Below are 27,567 nucleotides of genomic sequence, written 5' to 3' on the forward strand. Positions count from 1 at the left end.
CTTCAGAGAATGGATAATCTGGGTGACCAACACCAATGAAAGAGGAGAAGGATTCATTTCTTAAATCAGCCATGTTGTCATAGAGAACATTGTTCTGTGAATGTGGTCAAGATGGTCTAAAACTCTAAATCTACAAGCAGGCCCCTCCTTCTCCCTTGACAAGCACACCTGCAGATACCTGCTCCATATGCACATGGCACATGCACGTCCAGTCCCAACATTCACATATAATATTCACTCCACAATGATAGGTAGTTTGACTCAGCTTACAATTTATACAACAGCACAAGACATAGGACTAACTGTGAGCATCATTCCAGACCCAGGTGGAACTTCTCTCCATAGATGAGGAGAAGAATCACAGTGAACAAATTAACTACTCTTTTTCACACATCCATGGATAAGCAGATACTGAGAACCCCAAAAAATACAGGGTGTCTCCTTTAGGAGTTTCTCATCTGTTGAAGAGATACCACGTACACCTCAATAATCGCACAGCACAAAGTGGGATCATTATTTTCTTACTTTCAGTTCAGTTCAGTCGCTCAGTCGTGTCCAACTCTTTGCAACCCCATGAATTGCAGCACACCATGCCTCTCTGTCCATCACCAATTCCCTGCTTATTTAACTTATATGCAGAGTACATCATGAGAAACGCTGAGCTGGAAGAAGCACAAGCTGGAATCAAGATTGCTGGGAGAAATATCAATAACCTCAGATATGCAGATGACACCACCCTTATGGCAGAGAGTGAAGAAGAGCTAAAAGCCTCTTGATGAAAGTGAAAAAGGAGAGTGAAAAAGTTGGCTTAAAGCTCAACATTCAGAAAACGAAGATCATGGCATCTGGTCCCATCACTTCATGGGAAATAGATGGGGAAACAGTGGAAACAGCTTCAGACTTTATTTTTCTGGGATCCAAAATCATGGCAGATGGTGATTGCAGCCATGAAATTAAAAAACACTTACTCCTTGGAAGGAAAGTTATGACCAACCTAGATAGCATATTCAAAAGCAGAGACATTACTTTGCCAACAAAGGCCCATCTAGTCAAGGATATGGTTTTTCCAGCAGTCATGTATGGATGTGAGAGTTGGACTGTGAAGAAAGCTGAGTGCCGAAGAATTGATGCTTTTGAACTGTGGTGTTGGAGAAGACTCTTGAGAGTCCCTTGGACTGCAAGGAGATCCAACCAGTCCATCCTAAAGGAGATCAGTCCTGGGTGTTCATTGGAAGGACTGATGCTGAAGCTGAAACTCCAATACTTTGGCCACCTCATCCGAAGAGTTGACTCATGGGAAAAGACCCTGATGCTGGGAGGGATCGGGGGCAGGAGGAGAAGGGGATGACAGAGGATGAGATGGCTGGATGGCATCACCGACTCGATGGACATGGGTTTGGGTGAACTCCAGGAGTTGGTGATGGACAGGGAGGCCTGGCGTGCTGTGATTCATGGGGCCCCAAAGAGTCGGAGATGACTGAGTGACAACTAAACTGAACTGAACTGAAAGGTGTATGTATCTATTTTCATATTATCTTAGATAATCAGTTCCAGCTAGATTACAGAACCAAATTTAAATGGAAACACGGAAACAATTGATCAGGGGACAATTTCCCTTCCCCTTGACTTGGGCTGACCTGTAACCTGTGGCACTGAACAGCAATATTTCCCAGAAGTGCTGAGCCAGATCTGAGCCCAGATAGAAGAGGATTTTTTCCCCAATCACTGACTTGGGATCACAGCACTGTGCTGAGATGAAGACCAAGTCAGTTGAAAACAGTCTAGCCAAACATACATGAAAAACTATTCAGAGAAGCATGCATGCTCCTCTAACAAGAGCCACATCCACCTGCTAAAGCAGAACTGCCGAGCTGCTCTGCACTGAACTGCAAATGCATAAGAGAGCCCAACTAAGAGGACAACAGCTTAGTTGAGTGCAGGCTGATTGTCAAACCCCAGAATCAAGAGAAGCATAACTGATCTCTACATTAAATTCTGAAATTGGGGAGTTTTCTGTGCAGCTACCCTAAGGGGACAATATCAGTCTCCTACACAGAAGTCTAAATAGAAACAACCTAGCTAAAGTGGACAAAGTCTTGAAGAGGAGCTTCTCAAAGGCAGAAACTCATGGAGATTAAATGTATGAAGATGCAACCTTGTTAGTATTCAGGAAAATACTCTGTTTTCCCCTCTACCATGTTAAATTACAAGAAGAAGCTTGTGACCTGGAGGAGAGCCCTCACCCAACCACACAAGCCCCCTGACCTCAAGACTTCAGCTTCATAAATGTGAGAAAGAAATTCCATTTTTTTCTCAGCCAATCTGTGGTATTTTGTTGGAGCAGTCCAAACAGCCTAAAAAATTCAGTTTCATCAATTGAGAACAAAGAAAATAAGATGTCATTTGCACAAGGTAACAGAATAAATTGCAGAAATAACACTGGAAATAAATCTCTGTTATCTGTCCAACCTTGGCTCAGATGGTAAAGAACCTGCCTGAAATGCAGGAGACTCCAGTTCAATCCCTGGGTTGGGAAGATCCCTTGGAGGAGGGCATGGAGACCCACTCCATTATTCTTGCCTAAAGAATCCCCATGGACAGACCAGCCTGGCAGGCTACAGTCCATGGGGTCGCAGAGTCAGACAAGACTGAGCAACTGAGCACACACACTGTCCAATGTTAACCCTCTTCAGCCATGCCACCTTTCCTGTTGCCACCTCAGGAGGAGAAAACTACCAGGAATACACACAAGGCATTCATGCACAGGGGAGAACAGGTGACTTGTCTTGACTCAAGGAAAGTCTTGAGAGATGGACAAAGAATGACCCTCGTGAAGGATATTCCTTAGGAGCACTCTGCCTACAGCCCCACTCATCATCACCTGTATGTTCTCTTTGATCCGCTTCTTGTTGAAACTCTTGATCAGAACCACAACCCCACGTTGTATCTGGTAGCGAAGGGCAACCAGAGCTGGGGTCTGCTTGTCCTTTTTGGCAATGGCACAAAAAACCGGGTCCTCCAAGAGAACCAGGTGGTTCTTGTTCACCCTGGAAGGAAATTCAGAAATGCTGAGGAGCTGAGGCTAAATTCTCAGTTTCTAAGGAGGCTTCTCAAACAGACCAAGTAGGTCCACTCTAGACCAGTGCTTCTCAAAGTGTGCTCCAGGGACCAGCATCATCAGTATCACCTGCGATCTTGTTAGAAATACAAATTCCATGACTTAGTTGAATACAAACTGAAGCAGAACCTCAACTGGGTCACCTCCCATTCTGTGTTTACAAAGTTCCACATGTAATTCAGATTCATGACTGAGTTGAGACCAGGACTGCCAAACTCGTGTAATTTTTTATTTACTTCTCAGTTATTGTTTTCTTTGATAATCAAAACCATGAATAGAGAAGGAGAAGGAAAATACCAGGAATTTTTTTAATGTCACTTTTCTAGGCTTTGATAAAAACTGAGTAGTCCCAGAATGACAGTCATTTATTTCATCATTATTTTCCTAGAGATGTTTACATAATTGGTTCAAATTGAATTTTTTTTCTAGCATGATAGACCTTGGAGTTACATATTATTGTCCCAATTTTAGACATAAGGTAAGTGAGGTTTGGAATATCTATTTTTAGAAATGTATTCATAAGTTAATAAGCAAAATCATGACATAAGCTTCAGTTTCTGGTCTCAACTGGGAGATTATGTACACTTTTTAATGTAATTGATGAATCTACAAGCAGGAGACCTGGGTTGGATCCCTGAGTCAGAAAGATCCACTGAGGAAGGGAATGGCTACCCACTTCAGTATTCTTGCCTGGAAAATCCCATGGACAGTGGAGTTTGGGGGGCTACAGACTATGAGGTCGCAAAGAGTCAGACACGACAAGCAACTAACTCTTTCACACAAGCTAATACAGTGTAGAGAAACTGTCTGGATGATGAGAAGATAAAAGAGAAGAAATCAGTCCATCCTTCCCCTTTATTCCCCTTGCCTATGAGAGTTATCTCCAGACCACAGAGTACTGTATGATTGAAACCATTTCATCAAAAACTGAATTTTAGGTAAACACCGTGTTGTCTTCCTTAGGGTTCATCACCATCGTTTTACTCTTTGGGATCCCAGAGCACTATAGGCAACAAGAACAATATCATGGGACTTGCAGAAATCCAACAGTTTACTCTGGTTGAGATAAGGGTGACATTCCACCTGTAGAATGCCAACAGAGAAGAGTGTCAGATTATTTGGGAAAGTAATATTAATAAAACAGAGAAAATTAAAAGTTTTTAAAAATGCTAAAGGAAAAACTACAACTTAAATGTAAACTTGAAATATCAACATCAAGATAAAAATTGAGAGAAGTGTGCTTAAAAGTTAATTTTATGATAGACTTGGATGAGAGAACCATTGGAAGCTTGAATAATCACAAAGTGAGCTCTACATATGAGTAAATGTTTCTGAGTAAATATTTTATTGATTGTTAATATCACCATGAGCCTTTGACTTCAGACTTTCACCTGAGTGACTTTCCTAGTTTTCAGCACATTTTCGGTACTGAAGACCCAGAAAAGCTGAAACACTAAGACTAAGGATTCAGCCATCCAAACCCCACACAAATTTTAAACCAATATTATCCGATTTAACTTCACACTCCATGCCATGTTTCGTGGTCCTCCTTCCTGTCCACAGTTCCCTCCCAGGCACTTTCAACATCCATTTCTGGACACCCTTTACGCTCCGGTAAACACCACCTTCCTCTAAGTTCTGGGTGACTAGTATAACCCTTCTTCACCTCCTTTACCTTTCCTCAGTCTCCACCACAATTTAGCAGGACCCCCTCCCCAGCTTTTCCACCCAGACTTTATCAAACAGAGATACCATTGTGGGTTCTATTCATAGTATTCCATCCATACAGAGGCTCTGCCCTCTAGAATATTCTGTCCACAAAGGTCAGATGAACAGGAGGGGAGGACAGACAGACATCGGGGTCCAGTACAAGAAGGAGGTTGTGAAGAGCAGGAGGGAGAGGAGCCAAGCTGCTCACCTGGTTGCAGATGGGCTTGTACTTGAGCCCCGGCTTGTTCAGGATCTTCTCTAGCTGCTTGTGGTTGAAGTTGGACACCCTGATGGACTTGGTCAGCCCTGCCTCCTTACACTTCTCCAGGGCCTAGGGAAGAAGGGGCAGGGGGGGAGGGGGGGTGCACAGTCACTTAGAATGGACAATAGAGCAAAAATAAATGTTGAAAAATTATCTGTCAACAGGGTCACCCATCAAGAATTAGCATTGATTATCAAGAGGAAAAAAGAAGTTGTGACACAAAAACAACAATTACCATTTCCTCCTTAGAAAAATCCCTGAGAATACATATCATATGGAAGGAAAGAGATGCCTGTCTTCAGTGTCCCATATTCTCCTCCTTTGTTCCTCTCTGTGAGCATTCCAGCAATGGTTTCCTCCCCAAAACCCCAGCATCACAACCCTTAGATTCATGAACTGCTGAGTCTGATGGTCCACAGCTCATTCTCACATGTGGAAGAAATGAAGGAGGTTCCCCCTCTCCTGGCTCCTCCCCTGATTTTCTCCTCCCCAGACTCACCTTCCATGTGTGACAGAGATCCACTGAGTCTAATATAATTTTTCCATTTTCATCTTTTGGAAGCAATTCCTCCCCTGGCTGGAATAGAGGTAGTCATTTTAGAGATGTCACAAAGTAATATCTCTACATTTAGCCTGGCTGCTTGGCACCAGGTAGTAAACCTCCATGAGGTAGGGGTTACAATATTCTGGATACTAGTATTTGCATATATGGAGTTGTAAGCAATGTCTTTAGGAGGGAGGCATATTCTAATCTCTTACACTTTATATATATATAGATATATATATAGATATAGATATATAGTAATAAATGTTTTTCTAGGTCCTAAAAGGGAATTCCCATGACTTTTGTGGATTTTGTCTGTTCCTTGTACTTGTCTCTTTTGAAGTGCTTCTCTTGAGCTGGAAAAACCAGTAAGTTATGTGACATAATTTCCAGAATAAAAGTTTCAATCTTGATGTGATTGGATAATCAGACTTCCTTTTCCATCTGGGCATCAGATGCCCTAGGGCAGGCATGTGAACCATCAAGGCTCTCATTAGGTTGATATGGAATGTGGAAGATCCAGACATGCTCTCAAACGTTCATGACCATGAGCCTTGAGCTGCCCCAAGACCATATTTGCCACCAGTCAAAAATGTTGCCAATGTTCAGTAAAAATAAAGCAAATCATGAGTAATGTCATTATGTGCATGTGCTAAATTGCTTCAGTCATTTCTGACTCTTTGTGTCCCCATGGACTGTAGCCCACCAGGCTCCTCTGTCTATGGGATTCTCCAGGCAAGAATACTGGAGTGGGTTGCCAGACTCTCCTCCAAGGGATCTTCCTAATCCAGAGATCAAACCCACATCTCCTGCAGCTCCTGCATTGCAGGCAGATTCTTTACTGATGAGCCACTGGGAAAGCCTCCAATGTCATGATAAGAGATAGAAAAAATAGACATTTCTGAAGAGTACAGCAAATCCTTAAATCTATCCATGAGTTGGACTTCCCATCTACATAATCCTCTAAGCTATTTTGCATAGGATGGCTTGAGTAGATTTCTGTAACTTAAAATCAAGAGTTCTACATAACACAGTTTTTTTTTGTTGTGGTTTCATTGTGGGGTTTGTTTGTTTGTTTGTTTTTTCCCTCAGGTTTGTGGGATCTTAATTCCCCAAACATGGATTGAACTCCTTCTCTCAACTCAACTTGCCTCAGCAGTGAAAGCATGGAGTCGTAACTACTGGACTGCCAGGAAACTCCTGTCTACATAATAATACAGCATAATAATACAGTTCTTAAAGTCTACATGCAGTCTACAAACTTCATCACAGAGACAAGCAACAGTGTAGGCAAGGTTTCCCAAGTCCCTATGATGTCTGCTAGTTTTAGCACCCAGATGGGGCACCCACCAAATTTGCTCAACTCGAAAGGATGAAAGGGGATAAGAAATCATATTTGATATAAGATTGTGTCATTGCTCATTATGTCTGCACCAAACTCTTGTTTCATGAAATCCCTAGAGACTCGGGAGTCATATTCAGGACTATGCAGAACCTGTCTATTTCTATTTCCTCAAATTTTTGAGGCAGACACTGAGAGATTCTTTAACTCCTTTCTCTGGGAGGCCTGTAACGGATTCAAAGAAAATCAGTAAAAAGATGATAATGAATGATTATTAAGGGGATTCTACTCTAGTGAAACCCTTGCTACAACCTACTAAGACAAATCTTTAATTCAACAATGCATGCAAGTTGATACACATTCTGAAAAAAGAAGTACTATAGAAGTGATTACACAAATTTCCAACCTTCATGGCCACTGGGAAATGAATGAGATAGAGATCAACATAGTCCAGTTGAAGATCTTTCAGTGACTTTTCCAAGGCTGGTCGGACCAAATCTGGTCAAAGGAAAGTGCACCAAAGCTGCAGAGATTAAAGAATGGAAGCTGTGTTAATAATACTTTAGGAAATTTTTTTTGGGGGGGTGGCGGTTGCTTACACATGGCTTTTGGAATATTACTTCACTGACCAAGGATTGAATCTGGACTCATGGCAATAAAGCACTGAGTCTTAACCATTGGACCACCAGGGAATTGCAATACTTTTGGAACGTAACACAGAGAAGGTGATGGCACCCCACTCCAGTACTCTTGCCTAGAAAATCGCATGGACGGAGGAGTCTGGTGGGCTGCAGTCCAGGGGGTCGCAAAGAGTCGGACACAACTGAGTGACTTCACTTTCAATTTTCACTTTCATGCATTGGAGAAGGAAATGGCAACCCACTCCAGTGTTCTTGCCTGGAGAATCCCATGGACAGAGGAGCCTGATGGGCTACCGTCTATGGGGTCGCACAGAGTCAGACACGACTGAAGCGACTTAGCAGCAGCAGCAGCAGCAGCAGGAATGTAACAATAAACATGGGTCACCAAACAACTCTTCACCAAACAATGATCTTATTATACAATAGTCACCTGGGCACAATCAGTTGCCCACATGTGCACACACAAAACACACACACAGCACCTTTGAAGTATAGAAAATGTCTTCTCTCTTCACAGTGCCATCTGCACTCTTGCTTCGAATGGCTTGGCCAACCTGCTCTTCATTTTGCTATACACAAGCACAGTCAATATGGCAGAACCCAACCTCTATAGCGAATTTGGTTGCCTCCAGAGCTTCACTCTTAGAACATACATGAGCAACAAAGGTAGTACTTACATATTCACATGGGTTAAAAGATTGTTAAAGCACAAGCTTTGATCTTCCCAAGATTCAACTTTTCTTTGGGTAGTTCTGTGTGCGTGTGATGAACCCATGACAGTTTCCTGAATGTTCCTGGTCACCAATTAAAAGGACACCCAGGAACTCATCAACCTCAGGCAATCAGTGGTTGATCAGAGGACCCAAAGGCCACCTCCAGGTTCAATGATTTGCTGTTAGAACCCATGGATAGGATTTATACTGTGAGATGTCTGAAGCGAAATTGACAAAGGTATAAGATGTATGGTAAAAGCATCAAGAAACAAAGTGAAAACTTATAGGACTTCTGGCTACCAGTGAAGCCACACAGAATACACTACTAAATGAGACACAAAGTTTAATGACCAGTCAAGGTATACAAAGTGATATTGTCATATAAGTGCATGCATGCTAAGTTGCTTCAGTCATGTCCAACTCTTTGCCACCCTATGGCAACCATAGCCCACCAGGCTCCTCTGTTCAAGGGATTCTCCAGGCAAAAATCCAGGAGTGGATAGCCATGCCCTCCTCCAGGGTTCTTCCCAACCCAGGGATTGAACCCTTAACCTCTTATATCTCCTGCATTGGCAGGTAGGTTCTTTACAACCAGCACCAGGTGGCACTAGTGGTAAAGTAGTGTAAGTACTGCTTATAATTACCCACTGTTATTGATGATCACAATCAAGCTACCAGGAGATCCATCACTTCACATAGCTAATTTGTGAGGGGGTTTGTGACAACACTGAAAATCTGCTCTTTTAGCAAATCTCAAGATAGAATCTATTATTATTAACTGGAGTCACTGTGCTGAACATCAGGGGTTAAGACTTATTCATCTCAAACTGAAGGTCTGTCCCTTTGACCAACATCTTTCCCTTTTTCCCAGCCTTGTCCTCAGCTTCTGGTCACCATTCCTCTACTCTCTTCTTCTGTGAGTTTCACTTTTTTAGATTTCACCCATATAGAGATCATGAAATATTTGTCTTTCTATTTCTGGCTTCTCTTATTTAACTTAATGTTCTCCAGGTTGATCTGTGTGGTTGCAAATGGTAGGATTAACTTTGTTTTTAATACTGCATAATACTCGATTTCTTTTTATGTGATTCAGAATCTTTCCTGTTTCAAGGAACTAGATAATTGGTCTAACTTCCCTCTGTTGGGTCCTGGTTTTTCTTAAATACTCAGTTATTTGGGACTGTACCGAGGAATGAACCAGTGAGCTTCAGTATAGCCTGGTCCCTTCCCTCCCCTCATCCCACTTTGCACTACAAGGAAACAAGCCCTGTCTTCTGTCTTGAAAGGGTCTCTGAATATTTCCCTCTGTTTTATAGATGAAGAAATGAGACACAAAGTTTAATGACAAGTCAGCCCCTTGTCCGGAGAAGGCAATGGCACCCCACTCCAGTACTCTTGCCTGGAAAATCCCATGGACAGAGGAGTCTGGTGGGCTGCAGTCCATGGGGTTGCTAAGAGTTGGATACGACTGAGCAACTTCACTTTCACTTTTCACTTTCATGCATTGGAGAAGGAAATGGCAACCCACTCCAGTGTTCTTGCCTGAAGAATCCAGGGACGGGGGAGCCTGGTGGGCTGCCATCTACGGGGTCACACAGAGTCGGACACGACTGAAGTGACTTAGCAGTAGCAGTAGCAGCCCCTTGTCACAGCTGAATATTCTAAAGACCAGATGGACAGAAAACTTTCTGGCTCCCAGTCTAGAGATTTGTCCACTAGCCCCTCGTTTCCAAGCAATGAAAACTATACTTTAATAAAAAGACACAACAAAACCCAAGAATACAATATGAAGCCTGGCCTGTAAAACTGTAGCTTATCCCCTCAAAAGTCAAGCAGAAACAGAAGTATAGCAAAAAACACAGCAGCAGTGTGTCTAGCCTGGGACCAAGCAGACACTCATAGTAGAAAAGCAATTCTCTCCCATTAGTTTTCAGCCATTTCATCTTCAGGACCTTGTATCTCAAATATTTCTCTTGTCTTTTTGGAAGGAGGAAGCAGTTCTGAAACTAATAAAATATACAGAGAAACCTGGCTATTGCAATCCCCCTCAGAGAGAAGCAGCTGACAGTCAATGATCTGGACAGCAGAGTCTCACTGCTTCTGCTAAGCTGGGAAAGAGATGGAAACTGGAGGGGAACCCAGAGAAATCTGCAGGTGAGCACAGCCTCAGACCCTGATGCAGAGTGAAGATTGGATGCTCTCTCCTCTTTCACAAGGCATGGTTCTAGCCTGGTTAGTGGAACCACATGACCCTCCCAGAGTCACACAGGAGCTTAGTGCTTGACAATTCAAGTCCCTTCCAATTATGTTACATGCACTACTATTTATGTCTCAACCCCAAACCACCTCTGTTACCTCTTTAGGAACAGCGGTGCCAAATCCCAGGACAGGAATGAAGTGGCTGTCATTTAGCTTCACTCTCTGGCCTTCGGGATTCATTGCCTGTTTCTAATCTGAATAAGCAGACTGATTTTTTCTTCTGCTTTTACAGGTTATAAATAACAGGACATTAACACCCCAGCTGACTGTCCAATGTTAGCAGATACATTGGAGGAGGATAAGGATTAAACCAGTGCCCATAGAGTAAGAAGAGAATTGAATCAAGTACAATTGTTTTTTTTAATCAGAAAAAACTTAAGTTATGTAATGATAATATCTGCCAAACAATTATTGACCAAACATTACACAGAAACCTCCACATATCAGTCAATTCACTTTTCTAATTATGAAGCCCACTTTTGATCAAATATCAACTGAAACAACTCCTTCATAGTACAGAAAGACACACTAATCACACAATTAAGTGTTAATTATTAAGCATTTTTCAAAATGTAATCTCTTAATAAAGAATGAAAATGTGAAACAAACCAAATTTGCCTTTTTAAATTTTCCAGCAGCAATATTATTTTGCTTTACACACCTATGGTGGTGGAGGTATAATCAGTAAGTCATGTCTGACTTTTTTAAAACCCCATGGACTGTACCCAGCCCGGCTCCACAGTTCATGGAATTTCCTGGTTAGAATACTGGAGTGGGTTGTCATTTCCTACAACACAGTGTCTTCCTGATCCAGATATCCAACCCAAGTCTCTTGTTTCACTTACATTGGCAGGCGAATTCTTACCACTGGGCCACCTGAGAAACCCTAACAGACATGACTAGGGTGAAATTCTGAAAAGGATACCAAAACCAGACATTTTGGCAAAGTGTTTATTGGCATTAATCATTAATAATTTGTGGGTATCATGTGCAGGTTCAAACAGACTCTTGAGTGTTTATACCTTGTACTAAGTTACATAACTTTTTAGAGTACTCTTATTATGTAATCATTACATATTTTACATAGTTTATTATTGTGCTAAATATTATTCATAAAAGAAAAACCTATAAACAACTGAAATTGCAACAAATTTGGGAAGAGTAAGGGAAATCATGATGCACTGGTACAAGTGGATGTTGTGACGGAAAATTCAATTGAACACATAGAGTGATGTCAGCAAAATAGTGAGCTAGGAGGAGTGAAGTCTCCCTTGGAAGGGAAGTATGGAAAGAGAAAGCACCTGAAAAACGTCATAGGAGTTCTGGGAAAGAGTCAAACAAACATCTACAGCAACAAAGTGAACACACAACTAGGGAAGATCCAGAAGACTGGAAGGATATTTCTGTGTGTTTTTCTTTTCACACTCATCTCTCCCCTTACTTGAACAGAGCCACCTTGATCCATAAAATGCAGCGGCTTAGCACCCTGCTACTTCCCTCAAAGCAGACTCATCACAGAAATCCTTACCTGCAATATTCTCCCCTACTTGGTGCTCGCCTGGAAACTGGTGTCCATTTCACTTATTTCTGAGCTTGAACTGAAGAGCAGCTGGAGTGGCTCATTACAGCTACAGGGGGACTAGATATATATGGGGCCAGGGCCAGGGAGTAAGGGTGGAGGCACACACAAGACCATGTAAAACTCTGATAGAACTAGGGTATGGATTTGGGGGATAGTAAGGAATTCTTATGGGCAGAAAGTGAAAAAGAACTAAAGAGCCTCTTGATGAAAGTGAAAGAGGAAAGTGAAAATGTTGGCTTAAAGCTCAACATTCAGAAAATGAAGATCATGACATCCGGTCCCATCACCTCATGGCAAATAGATGGGGAAACAGTGGAAACAGTGGCTGACTTTATTTTGGGGGCTCCCAAATCACTGCAGATGGTGACTATAGCCATGAAATTAAAAGACACTTACTCCTTGGAAGGAAAGTTATGACCAACCTAGATAGCATATTCAAAAGCAGAGACATTACTTTGCCAAAAAAAGGTCCGTCTAGTCAAGGATATGGTTTTTCCTGTGGTCATGTATGGATGTGAGAGTTGGACTGTGAAGAAGGCTGAGCACCGAAGAACTGATGCTTTTGAACTGTGGTGTTGGAGAAGACTCTTGAGAGTCCCTTGGACTGCAAGGAGATCCAACCAGTCCATTCTGAAGGAGATCAGCATCAGCCCTGGGATTTCTTTGGAAGGAATGATGCTAAAGCTGAAACTCCAGTACTTTGGCCACCTCATGTGAAGAGTTGACTCATTGGAAAAGACTCTGATGCTGGGAGGGATTGGGGGCAGGAGGAAAAGGGGACGACAGAGGATGAGATGTTTGGATGGTATCACCGACTCAATGGACGTGAGTTTGAGTGAACTCTGGGAGTTGGTGATGGACAGGGAGGCCTGGCGTGCTGCAATTCATGGGGTCACAAAGAGTTGAACACGACTGAGTGACTAAACTGAACTGAACTGAAAGAAACAAAAGACCTATGTATAGAAAACTCTAAAACACTGATGAAAGAAATCAAAGATGACACAAATAGATGGAGAAATATACCATGTTCATGGATCAGAAGAATCAATATAGTGAAAATTATTATACTACCCAAAGCAATCTATAGATTCAATGCAATCCCTATCAAGCTACCAATGGTATTTTTCAGAGAACTAGAACAAATAATTTCACAATTTGTATGGAAATACAAAAAACCTCAAATAGCCAAAGCAATCTTAAGAAAGAAGAATGGAACTGGAGGAATCAACCTGCCTGACTTCAGGCTATACTACAAAGCTACAGTCATCAAGACAGTATGGTACTGGCACAAAGACAGAAATACAGATCAATGGAACAAAATAGAAAGCCCAGAGATAAATCCATGCACCTATGGACACCTTATCTTTGACAAAGGAGGCAAGACTATACAATGGAAAAAAGACAATCTCTTTAACAAGTGGTGCTGGGAAAACTGGTCAACCACTTGTAAAAGAATGAAACTAGAATACTTTATAACACCATACACAAAAATAAACTCAAAATGGATTAAAGATCTAAATGTAAGACCAGAGTCTATAAAACCCATAGAAGAAACCATAGGCAAAACACTCTCAGACATAAACCACAGCAGGACCCTCTATGATCCACCTCCCAGAGTAATGGAAATAAAAGCAAAAATAAACAAATGGGACCTAATTAAACTTAAAAACTTTTGAACAATGAAGGAAACTATAAGCAAGATGAAAAGACAGCCTTCAGAATGGGAGAAAATAACAGAAAATGAAGCAACTGACAAAGAATTAATCTCAAAAATATACAAGCAACTCCTGCAGCTCAATTCCAGAAAAATAAAAGAACCAGTCAAAAAGTGGGCCAAAGAACTAAACAGACATTTCTCCAAGGAGAACAGATGGCTAACAAACACATGAAAAGATGCTCAACATCACTCATTATCAGAGAAATGCAAATCAAAACCACAACGAGGTACCATTTCATGCCAGTCAGAATGGCTGCTATCCAAAAGTCTACAAGCAATAAATGCTGGAGAGGGTGTGGAGAAAAGGGAACTCTCTTACACTGTTGGTGGGAATGCAAACTAGTACAACCACTATGGAGAACAGTGTGGAGATTCCTTAAAAAACTGGAAATGGAACTGCCATATGACCCAGCAATCCCACTGCTGGGCATACACACCGAGGAAACCAGAATTGAAAGACACCTGTACCCCAGTGTTCATTGCAGCACTGTTTCTAATAGCCAGGACATGGAAGCAACCTAGATGTCCATCAGCAGATGAATGGATAAGAAAGCTGTGGTACATATACACAATGGAATATTAGCCATTAAGGAGAATACATTTGAATCAGTTCTAATGAGGTGGATGAAATTGGAGCCTATTATACAGAGTGAAGTAAGCCAGAAAGAAAAACACCAATACAGTATGCTGCTGCTGCTGCTAAGTCGCTTCGGTGTCTGACTCTGTGCGACCCCATAGATGGCAGCCCACCAGGCTCCCCATCCCTGGAATTCTCCAGGCAAGAACACTGGAGTGGGTTGCCATTTCCTTCTCCAATACATGAAAGTGAAAAGTGAAAGTGAAGTCACTCAGTCATGTCCGACTCTTCCCAACCCCCCCACCCCCACCCCGGACTGCAGCCTACCAGGCTCCTCCGTCCATGGGATTTTCTAGGCAAGAGTACTGGAGTGGGGTGCCATCGCCTTCTCCAAATACAGTATACTAACGCATATATATAGAATTTAGAAAGATGGTAATGATAACCCTGTATGCGAGACAGCAAAAGAGACACAGATGTATAGAACAGTCTTTTGGACTCTGTGGGAGAGGGAGAGGGTGGGATGATTTGGGAGAATGGCATTGAAATATGTATAGTATCATATGTGAAATGGATCTCCAGTCCAGGTTCAATCCATGGGACAGGGTGCTCGAGGCTGGTGCACTGGGATGACCCAGAGGGATAGGATGGGGAGGGAGGTTCAGGATGGGGGACACATATGCACCCATGGCTGATTCATGTAAATGTATGGCAAAAAAAATACTACAATATTATAATTAGCCTCCAATTAAAATGAATAAATTTATTTTAAAAATTAATAAAGTGAGATGAAAGTACAAAAAAAAATAATAAATAAATAGATACCCAGTAATCCTTACATCCGGAGAAGGCAATTGCACCCCACTCCAGTACTCTTGCCTGGAAAATCCCATGGACGGAGGAGCCTGGTAGGCTGTAGTCCATGGGGTCGCGAAGAGTCATACACGACTGCGTGACTTCACTTTCACTTTTCACTTTTCACTTTCATGCATTGGAGAAGGAAATGGCAACCCACTCCAGTGTTCTTGCCTGGAGAATCCCAAGGACGGGAGAGCCTGGTGGGCTGCCGTCTATGGGGTCGCACAGAGTAGGACACGACTGAAGCGACTTAGGAGTAGCAGTCCTTACATCCCAAATGATCCATGGTCGATCACTGGCATTGAAGGACCCCAAGACCACCTCCAGGTTAAGTGATTTGCTAGAAGAACCCAAAGGTCTCAGCGTAAAGTTGTAGTCATGAATATGATTTATACTACAAGATAGGTGACACAAAATCAACGAAGGTATAAGGTACACGGTAAAAACAGTAAACTATAGGAGATAGAGACAGGGAGCCTGGCCTGTTACAATCCATAGGATCACAGAGTTGGACATGACTTAGTGACTGAACAATAACAAAAAGCATCAAGAAGCAAGGTGAAAGCTTCTAAGACCACTGTCTACCAATGAAGCTATGTGGAATATACCAAATATAAACTGTATCTATTCAAGGTGTACAAAGTGATGTTCTCATATGAGGATCCATTGTTAATGATCACAAAAATCAAGCTAGTTAGAGGATCCATCTCTTCACATACCTTACTTTAGGGGGTGTTTGTAAGAAGGATTAAGATCTAGTCTCTACAAAATCTCAGGGTATCACCCATTATTTTTAACTATGGTTGTGGTGCTATACATCATGTCTCCAATGTATTCATCTTGTAACTGAAGGTCTGGACTCTTGACCAACACCTTTCCATTTTTCCCAGGTTTGTCTCAGCTTCTGGTCATCATTTCTGTTTCTATAAATTCTACTATTTTAGATTCCACCTACAAAGAGATCATGTAGTATTTGTCTTTTTATTTCTGGTTTAATTCACTTAGCTGAAGTTCTCCCGGTTCACCTGTGTGGTTTCAAATGACAGGATTAACTTTGTTTTAAATGCTGAATAATACCCCATATCTTTTTCATGTGTCAGAATCTTTCCTATTTCAAGGAGGTAGATAACTGTTGTAACCACCCTCTGTTGGGTTCAGTCCTGGTCTTTCTTAAATGCTCAGGCATTCAGGGAATGTGCTGAGGAATGGACCAGTGAGCTTCAGTACTAGCCTTGACACATTACTCCCCTCACCATACTTTGAACTACAAAGTCCTGTCTTCTCTTTCCAAAATGCCTCTGAATATTTCCTTCTGTTTTCCAAATGAAAAAAGTGAGATGCAAAGTTTCAGGATCAGAACTTGTCACAACTACATTCTCTAAAGACAAGACGGACAGCAAACTTTCTGGCTTCAGGTCTAGAGACTTGTCCGCTAGTCCCTTTTCGTCCCAAGCACTGAAAACTACACTTTAATAAAAAGACATTACAACACCCAAGGATACATTACACAACCTGGCCTGTAAGATGGTAGCTTATCCCTTCAAATGACACTATATTTTCCATTAGAAGAAGTTTCCAAGGAGCAACCGAAGTACAAGACAAAACAGAGCCAGAGTGTCTTGCCTGGCACCTACCAGGCACCCCACGGTAGAAAAGCAATTCTCTCCCATTAGTTCCTATTCACCTCATCCTTAAAACCTTCCACCTCAAATACTTCTCTGGGTCACATCTTTTTTGAAGGACGTAAGAGTTCTGGAACTAATGAAATACACAGAGAAACCCGGCCATTTCAATTGCCCTCAAAGCAAAGCAGCTGACAGTCAGTGATCTTGACAGCCAAGTCTCACCTCTTCTGCCAAGCTGGGAAAGAGACAGAAACTGGGGGGAAACTCAGAGTAATCTGCAGGTGAGCACAGCCTCAAACCCTGATGCAAAGTGAAGATGGCATGCTCCCTCCTCTTTCACAGGACATAGTTCTATCCTGATTGTGGAACCATGTGACCCTCCCAGAGCCACACAGGAGCTCTGTGCTTGACAGCCCAAGTCCCTTCCACTCATGTTACATCCACTACTATTTATATCTCAAGCCCATACCAGTACTTATACCTCTGGAGGTACAGCGGTGCCAAATCCCAGGACAGGAATGAAGTGGCTGTCATTAAGCTTCACTCTCTGGCCTTTGGGATCCATTGCCTGTTTCGCCTCTGAATAAGCAGACTCTGGTCTTTCCTTCCACCTCCACTGGTTATAAATAACAGGAAGTTAATGCCCCAGCTGACTGTCCAGTATTAGCAGATACATTGCAGGAGGAGAAGAATTAAACCAGTGCCCATAGAGTAAGAAGAGAATTGAAGCCGGTTACATTGCCTTTTTTTTTTTTTTTTTCAGAATAACTTAAGTTATATAATGATGAAATGTACCAAACAATTATTGACCAAATGTTACACAGAAACCTCCACATATCAGTCATTTCATTTTTCTAATTATGAAGCCCACTTTTGATCAAACATCAATTGAAACAACTATGTCATTGTACAGAAAGACACACTAATCACACAATTGAAAAATGATGATTATTAACAATTTTCCTAAATGTAATCCTAAAATAAAGAATCCAAATGTCAAATGAAACTAAATTTGCCTTCTTAAATTTCCCAACAATAAAATTATTTTGCTTTATACACCTATGGTTGCTGCAGCCAGCGCAGTAAGGTAGGGATCCAAAGTGGTCAACGCACAGTATGGGAAAAAGAAACTAGACAGAATGAAAGTTTTAAAGATGGGATGGGGAGGTTCAAGACCTCTTGGATCAAGAGCCCTGTTCCTCAGAGCCACATCACTTTTATTTAGTGTCTTGGCAAGCAGAAAGCATCTATTATACTACAATGAAGTCAGCCTCCTGTGTCCCCTCTCACGTCTACCATTTTATTGATTACTTTAAACCATCTTCCTCGTACAAGGACTATCACCTAGCTAGAGGTCATAGACCCGCATATGCCTTGGGAAAACATCTTGGTGTGTGCACAACCCACGTTCTGAACTTGCATTCACCCAGCATCCTAAGGTCCACACTATGTTTTCCCTTAGCTTACCACGATATGACGACCCCAAGTAATCAACCTAATGTACTTTTATTGGGGTTATGCTGTATTGCTATATTTTGCTTTTATTCTTTTCCCATGGTGATTTTCTCATGGCTTAGCCAGAGCAACAGGGTGCTGACTATTAAACCCTGCATATCCTGCTTTTTGTTTTTGTAGCAGAAAATATGCTAATCTCGCAACTTCTTTCTTCATTAGTTTTCAGAGGGCTTTTTGCATGCATCTAAGAACTAAAAAGAAGATTATAGTGAAACAGCAAAACATTGCTAGTGTTCCAATGAGACCACCTCCAATACCTTTGATCCACTCAAGTGGACTCAGTGAGTTAAGGCCCTCTTTATTCCTAGAAGTGTATCTGTACCTGGTAATAGTCTAAGAGAAGCATGCTGTATGCCAATGATTTTCACTTGTAGCTTTTTAATATGTAGAGTGAGGTTGTCAGCCATATAGCCCCGCAAGTGCCATCTAATATTTTCCCAGGAGTTTTCAGATTGGTTATATTCCTGGGGGGTTACAGAGAAAGTAACAACGTTCTAGTCACACTTTAGATGTATTTGTAATTTAAGATTTTGTACTCCTAAGAGTAGCACTGCATTTTCTAAATCCACCAACCTGTTGTTAATCTCCTCATCTATACGAGTTTGGGCTCTGCAAGTGGAACTGGCATTTTTATGCCATTTCTGCACAAAAGTAGTAGTTTGTACTATCTGATGGAGAGCTATTCCACCACTGCTGCCGTGGTGGTGATGGCAAAAATGCCCATTATGGTGGCAATAAGCCCAAAAAGTGTTTGGATCTTCTCAGAATAATATTTAGGTCTGTGAGCAAAGTATGAGTGTCAGAGGAGAGTGTCCAAGGCCTATTTTGAGTTACTGGCAGTCAAACTCCTAAACATCTATGCAAAATCACATAGGAATGTTTAGAGTTAAATAATGAACTGTTCAAGTATACAGTTTGCAATCCTGGAAGCTCAGGTTCCTCGCTATCTGATTAATAGTTATCAGTTCAGTTCAGCTGCTCAGTCATGTCTGACTCCTTCCAATCCCATGAATTGCAGCACACCAGGCCTCCCTGTCCATAACCAACTCCCAGAACTCACCCAAATTCATGTCCATCGAGTCAGTGATGCCATCCAGCCATCTCATCCTCTGTCATCCCCTTCTCTTCCAGCCCCCAATCCCTCCCAGTATCAGGGTCTTTTCCAATGAGTCAACTCTTTGCATGAAGTCGCCAAAGTATTGGAGTTTCAGCTTTAGCATCAGTCCTTCCAATGAGCACCTAGGGCTGACCTCCTTTAGAATGGACTGGTTGGATCTCCTTGCAATCCAAGGGACTCTTAAGAGTCTTCTCCAATATCACAGTTCAAATCCATCAATTCTTCGGCGCTCAGCTTTCTTCACAGTCCAACTCTCACATCCATACATGACCACTGGAAAAACCATAGCCTTGACTAGATGGACCTTTGTTGGCAAAGTAATGTCTCTGCTTTTCAATATGCTATCTAGGCTGGTAATAACTTTCCTTCCAAGGAGTAAGTGTCTTTTAATTTCATGGCTGCAATCACCATCTGCAGTGATTTTGGAGCCAAAAAAATAAAGTCAGCCACTGTTTCCACTGTTTCCCCATTTATTTCCCATGAAGTGATGGGACCAGATGCCATGATCTTCGTTTTCTGAATGCTGAGCTTTAAGCCAACTTTTTCACTTTCCTCTTTCACTTTCATCAAGAGGCTTTTTAGTTCCTCTTCACTTTCTGCCATAGTGCCAATTATAATCACATATGGTTCTGTAACACAAGCTTGAGTATAAAATGTCCAATTTGTTGATATATTTAATTATAAAGTATAATTCATGGGATAAGAATAATTTCTGTCAAAAATCAATATTTCTTCAGGCTTTGGCCAGCTTCAACATTTCTGTTTGAGCCCTACCGAATTTGGGTGCCACTGCCATGCCAGATCAGAGAAGGCAATGGCACCCCACTCCAGTACTCTCACCTGGAAAATCCTATGGATGGAGGAGCCTGGTAGCTGCAGCCCATGGGGTCACAAAGAATCGGACGTGACTGAGCGACTTCCCTTTCACTTTTCACTTTCATGCACTGGAGAAGGAAATGGCAACCCACTCCATTGTTCTTGCTTGGAGAATCCCAGGGACTGGGGAGCCTGGTGGGCTGCCGTCTAGGGGGTCACACAGAGTCAGACACGACTGAAGTGACTTAGCAGCAGCAGCAGCAGCAGCCATGCCAGATAATAGGATATTCTGAGTGTGCAGTAATATTAGTGTGATTGTATACAGACACATGCCAATGCAACTTCTCATAAGGATTGCAGGATGAGTTATGGTGTGAGAAATTCGAGGCTTCATACCCCTTAGGGGACCAGGCCCAGACAGTTCCATAGGAACCATTGAGTAAAAGCACCCCCTCAATCCCACGACAATTATTCCAGAGTATTTGATCTTCTCATTTGGCCCTTATGTGTCTGCTCTCACACAAGGGTCTATCTGGCTTGGTTAGATTATTTTGATCAGTCTCTTGATATACAAAGCTCAATCCAGAAAGTAAATGCAGTTGAGTCTTAGTGTGATTTCTGTTCAAAGAATTTACAGAAAGCCAAGCCTGCATTGATAGATTATGACAGCCCTGATCAGCACCCAGGAAAACAGGACAAGTGTCAAAACCCAAGGTAATATTAAAGGGGGTCCCCTCTTCCTTTATATGAATGGGCAAATGCTTGTCTTCTAGACCAGGGATCCAGGAGGAGTCATTAACATAAACAGGGATAGATCCTTCACCCTAATCAACAGGCCTCAGCAATGGTACCAATAGGTATAATTCTTCATTTCTACTATAGCTAGGGGTATACTCACTGTGATGGTTATCAACATAAACATGATCAGGTTGCCTGGAATCACTGGTTGTCTCTGCTTGGTTTTACTCTACGAGCTGGAACCCACACAGGTTCTAAACCTTCTTCTGGGGAGACTCAAGCAAACCATCTTCCCTTGTAATTAACTTCCCCAGTGACCAAGCATTTGTTAGTGGATCTTGTCACTAAATCACAGGCTTAGTTGTATTTGTGGATGTAGCCTGAAAATGTCACTCAGCTACAGTTTCTGTAGTTTGTGACAAAATATTCAAAAATTGATAGGGATTGCATTGAATCTGTAGATTGCTTTGGGTAGTATACTCATTTTCACAGTATTGATGCTTCTAATCCATGAACACGGTATATTTCTCCATCTATTGTGTCCTCTTTGATTGCTTTCACCAGTGTTTTATAGCTTTCTATACATAGGTCTTTTGTTTCTTTAGGTAGATATATTCCTAAGTATTTTATTCTTTATGTTGCAATGGTGAATGGAATTGTTTCCTTAATTTCTCTTTCTATTTTCTCATTGTTCATGTATAGGAATGCAAAGGATTTCTGTGTGTTAATTTTATATCCTGCAACTTTACTATATTCATTGATTAGCTCTAGTAATTTTCTGGTGGAGTCTTCAGGGTTTTCTATGTAGAGGATCATGTCATCTGCAAACAGTGAGAGTTTTACTTCTTCTTTTACAATTTGGATTCCTTTCATTTCTTTTTCTGCTCTGATTGCTGTGGCCAAAACTTCCAAAACTATGTTGAATAGTAGTGGTGAGAGTGGGCACCCTTGTAGTGTTCCTGACTTGACGGGAAATGCTTTTAATTTTTCACCATTGAGGATAATGTTTGCTGAGGCTTTGACATATATAGCTTTTATTATGTTGAGATATGTTCCTTGTATTCCTGCTTTCTGGAGGGTTTTTATCATAAATAGATGTTGAATTTTGTCAAAGGCTTTCTCTGCATCTATTGAGATAAAGATCTAAATGTAAGACCAGAAACTATTAAACTCCTAGAGGAAAACATAGGCAAAACACTCTCTGACATGAACCACAGCAGGATCCTCTATGACCCACCTCCCAGAATATTGGAAATAAAAGCAAAAATAAACAAATGGGACCTAATTAAAATTAAAAGCCTCCGCACAACAAAGTAAACTATAAGCAAAGTGAAAAGACAGCCTTCAGAATGGGAGAAAATAACAGAAAATGAAGCAACTGACAAAGAATTAATCTCAAAATATACAAGCAACTCCTGCAGCTCAATTCCAGAAAAATAAAAGAACCAGTCAAAAAGTGGGCCAAAGAACTAAACAGACATTTCTCCAAAGAAGACATACAGATGGATAACAAACACATGAAAAGATGCTCAACATCACTCATTATCAGAGAAATGCAAATCAAAACCACAAGAAGATACCATTTCATGCCAGTCAGAATGGCTGCTATCCAAAAGTCTACAAGCAATAAATGCTGGAGAGGGTGTGGAGAAAAGGGAACCCTCTTACACTGTTGGTGGGAATGCAAACTAGTACAGCCACTATGGACAACAGTGTGGAGATTCCTTAAAAAACTGGAAATGGAACTGCCATATGACCCAGCAATCCCACTGCTGGGTATACACACCGAGGAAACCAGAATTGAAAGAGACATATGTACCCCAGTGTTCATCACAGCACTGTTTCTAATAGCCAGGACATGGAAGCAACCTAGATGTCCATCAGCAGATGAATGGATAAGAAAGCTGTGGTACATATACACAATGAAATATTACTCAGCCATTAAGGAGAACACATTTGAATCAGCACTAATGAGGTGGATGACACTGGAGCCTATTATACAGCGTGAAGTAAGCCAGAAAGAAAAATACCAATACAGTATACTAATGCATATATATGAAATTTAGAAAGAAGATAATGATAACCCTGTATGCAAGACAACAAAAGAGACACAAATACATTGCACAGTCTTTTGGACTCTGTGGGAGAAGGCAAGGGTGGGGTGATATGGGAGAATGGCATTGAAACACATAAAATATCATATGTGAAATGAATCACCAGTCCAGGTTTGATGCATGATACAGGGTGCTCGGGGTTGGTGCACTGGGATGACCCAGAGGGATAGGATGGGGAGGGAGGTGGGAGGGGGGTTCAGGATGGGGAACACATGTACACTCATGGCAGATTCAAGTCAGTGTATGGCAAAACCAATACAATATTGTAAAGTAAAATAAATAAATTAATTTTAAAAAATTGAGAGTAAGTAAAGATTTATTAATATTGTTTTCTGCCCTATGGCATCTCCCCTTTTTTGTTTTGTATCATATGTTTACATGATTTATTAGCCCCCTCCACTATGGCCTGTCCTTGTGGATTATAGGGCATGCCAGTAGAATGTTTTATAGACCAAATTTTAAGAAATCGTTGGAATACTCTACTGGTATAAGCAGGGCCATTATCAGTTTTTATAATTTTGGTAGTTTTATAATAGCAAAAAATAAGCACATAGATGTCTTTGTACATGTTTCATAGTCTCACCAGATTGAGTAGTGGTCTATATAAATTGAAAGAATTTATCAACAGTCACATGTGCATAAGAGAGTTTACCAAAGGAAAATATGTAAGTTACATCCATTACAACTATGGATTTCACATGGAACTGTATACCATCATTATATCAGTGACTCAGTCACACCTTTGATAACACCTTTGACAAAACTTTTTGAAATAGGCAATGTAGAAAACAATATAGCTAGCAGTAATAGTAAAATCATAAGTAAAAACTTAAGAACTTTCATTAGATATAGCCCAGTGACATCTTTAAGTCATCTGACTTGGTTTGTTAAATGACTATAGCTTGTTAACTTCCCGGTTGTAGATCCTGGAGCATCTGATCTTTATTTAAAGACTGGTTACTGAGATAAGCTTTAGAAACAAACTTAGAGTGTCCTTTCAAATGAACGACCCTTTTAATTTAACTTAATGAATGTCCTTTTAGCAATGTAACATAACCACAAGGAACTATCTAAGAAGTGAGTCTTATTAAATACAGACCTTAATTAACAAAACTAGAACTTAATATGCAGTGAAATATATTAGATGTCATAGGCTTGACATCAGTTGAGTGGATATTTCTTTTAGAGCTCCCTAGTAATGGCACCCCACTCCAGTACTCCTGCCTGGAAAATCCCATGGATGGAGGAGCCTGGTAGGCTGTAGTCCATGGGGTCGCTAAGAGTCAGACACAACTGAGTGACTTCACTTTCACTTTTCACTTTCATGCATTGAAGAAGGAAATGACAACCCACTCCAGTGTTCTTGCCTGGAGAATCCCAGGGACAGGGGAGCCTGGTGGGCCACCGTCTATGGGTTCGCACAGAGTCGGACACGACTGAAGCGACTTAGCAGCAGCAGTAATACTCTGAGATTTTTGTATATGTCTCTAGACACTCTTTTTTTATCGTGATGAAGCTGTTTAGAGCTCAAAATGGCTCCAATTTTTGGAGGCTGAGGCAGAGAGAAAAGAAAAATGTTCTAATTTTACCCACAGGTGTAAATCACTAAATTGTTTTAAACCATCAGTTACTTGAGGAGAAGAGCATTTTTATATCTGAAAACAAAGATTAGAAACCAGTAATACATCAGACAAAAAGTCATGAAAATTGTAGTCATATTTAGCAGGCTGTTTAATCTCATGTAACCAATACCTTTGTTTTGTGGTCCTTGTCTGATGACAAAGGATGTCAGTGAAAGTGATAATCTCTAAGAAACTCATGAAGCTTTTGCTAGTGTCTGTAGACCCAGCAAAATGGGTACCCTGATCACTGGAGATCACAGAAAATGCATTTTAACCATTTTTTACATTGTGAGATATTAACCCTGCAGCCAGGAAAGGCTTTATCCTATCAAATAAAAGTGAGGATTTCCCATAGCCCTGATTGTGTGGTTTATAGCCATTGTTTATCCATTTTAAATTTCTTGATGGAGGGTTAATTTTGTAGAAACAGAATGAGCTTTGTCTATGTGTGCCATGGTTTCCATAGATCATTGTGAAATAACACTCATTTATTTTATCAAAGTAACAACAGATTTTAAAAGCAAGTATGAATCATTTAAAGAAATTTACATAATCTGTTATATAAAGCCATATTCCAAGAAACCTTTGTTTTTTTAATAGTAAGAGAAAACCAAATTCCAGATTGGTACCACCTTATATTCAGTGTCAAACAATAATTATTTACTTAGTCAAAGTAACAATGAGATTTCAAAGGCAATTTAATGTCTGAAGACAATTGTACCATGCACAAAATACTTGTATCTCTTGTCATAAATCTTTTTTTACACTTTCTGTAGTCATCACTTCATTTATCTATTTAGAGAATAGCCACTTGTAAGTTTAGATTTACTTTATTTTTTTCCTTAAAAGACTGTAATTTTATTTTTCATATCTTTTATTATTATTAAAAACATAAATCTTATTTTCCTTAAGCAACCATGAACTGTCTTATATATTAGCATTTTATAGGTTGGTGAACATAAATACCATAAATATTTTTAATTTTTAAAAAATATTTGCTTTTTTTTTCTTTTTTAATAGAGAATATCTCAGGATGGCACCAAACATATTTATTAATAGTCCAAAATCTCTTTAGCTTCTCTGTAAGAGGAAGTTAGTGTTCAGTAATTAATGTTTCAAAATCTTATTTTATTTGGATTTGGAAATGACCTAGATATTTAATAAACTTTTTTCATTTAGTTTAGTACAACTCTAGAAATTTAAGTTACCCCAATCTTCAGAGATTATTTTAGATAGACATTTCTAAAATATAGCTATTTTTAATAGAGTTTATCTAAAAGTTTTCATCTCATTTATATATATAAAGAGTTACTTTCTTTGTTGACAAGTTTAGTTTACCTTAAACCTAGGCACAATAAAAATATTACATAATGTTGATGACTTAAGACATGTCTTAATTAGATATTTAATTAAGATGATTAGATAATTAGATACTTATTTAGATATTAGATATTTAATTAGATAATTAACTAGATGTCTTAATTAAATATTAAATATTTAATATTTTTCAGTTCACGTGAACCTGAATTTAAATAGAGCTCATTTATAAATTACCCTCATGTTATGCAAAAACAAAGACACACACTGAGACACAGATAAATTTAAACAGACAGACAGAGATCCCATAGTTTTCCACTTGAAATGTAAAATGTCTCTTTGCCCTGCCCCACCCCTTTTTTTTCCCCCTTAGCTTGAGTTCTACCAATTTGCTCAGGGCTGGAGTCCCAGATAGAGTGGGCTGTGTATCCCAACAACATGATAAGAGTTAATTAACTTCAGGTTTTTTCCCAGGCCCGTTGTTGTTTTTCAGGCAGAATTGGAGCTCCAAAAAAGTATCTTAACAAGCCAACTTTTTCTTAATTGTACATGGAAGAAGAACCAGTTTTGCAACTTCAAAAAAGATTTTATTTTAGCCAGTTTTCTAAAGAATATCACGGCCATTCAGTGTCAAAAATGTCATCTCTCTTTTTTGTAGTCATAGTTTCATAGCTAAACCAGGGAATGTTCAAATTGGCTTTGATGACAGGGGTAGCCTGACTGATAAGATGTTGTCCCAGCAGGGATTGTCTCTCTGGGGAGGTGAGGTCTTCTTTTAAAGTAAAGAAAGCCTGTCCTTTAGCCTCTATTTTCTCCCAGGCTCTTATGCAGTATCACCTCACCTGTTCTATAGCTTGGTTGTCCATAAGCACTTGATCTTGAGTTCTCCCCAGTTTCAAAGAGATGGGGCTCTGCCTGGCTTGGTCATGAGACACCATAATCAAATGGGAACCCTCAGCTAGTCCCTGCACTATGCCCAAGGTACAAGGAGAATTTACTCCATGATTCTGAACAGCTTGCTTAAGTATTTTGAAGGGAATCTGTTTGTGTACAGCCTCACACACCCCATTAGGATTATTAGGATCTGTCCCAGGAGCTATCCGTTTGTGTATTGTCACTGGGAATGCCATAATCATAGCCTCCAAGTCACCTCCTTTCGAGTCCAACAAACACCTTTCTGGAGGGGTGACAGAACTGCTGTGTTGTGAGGAAGGAAAAGCTTGAGCCACTCCAGCGGTCAAGGCAGGAAGGGGCAGAGGAAACCGGTCTTCCCCAAAGGCTCAGAAAGAACTGCAGCTTTAAGAGCCTCCGGCGTTTTTTGTTCTATCCTCTTGGGCTCTGCATTTTCAGGTCCTCCCTCTGATGGGATTTCACTTTCGT

General features: G+C 40.7%; 1 pseudogene; it reads right to left on the reverse strand.

The window, feature by feature from the left end:
* Positions 1 to 1,400: 1,400 nt before the first annotated feature.
* Positions 1,401 to 19,523, reverse strand: LOC102399666 (annotated as a pseudogene).
* Positions 19,524 to 27,567: the final 8,044 nt, after the last annotated feature.

The sequence above is a fragment of the Bubalus bubalis genome, chromosome 14 (genome assembly GCF_019923935.1).
Source record: "Bubalus bubalis isolate 160015118507 breed Murrah chromosome 14, NDDB_SH_1, whole genome shotgun sequence".
In the NCBI taxonomy this organism is placed as follows: domain Eukaryota; kingdom Metazoa; phylum Chordata; class Mammalia; order Artiodactyla; family Bovidae; genus Bubalus; species Bubalus bubalis.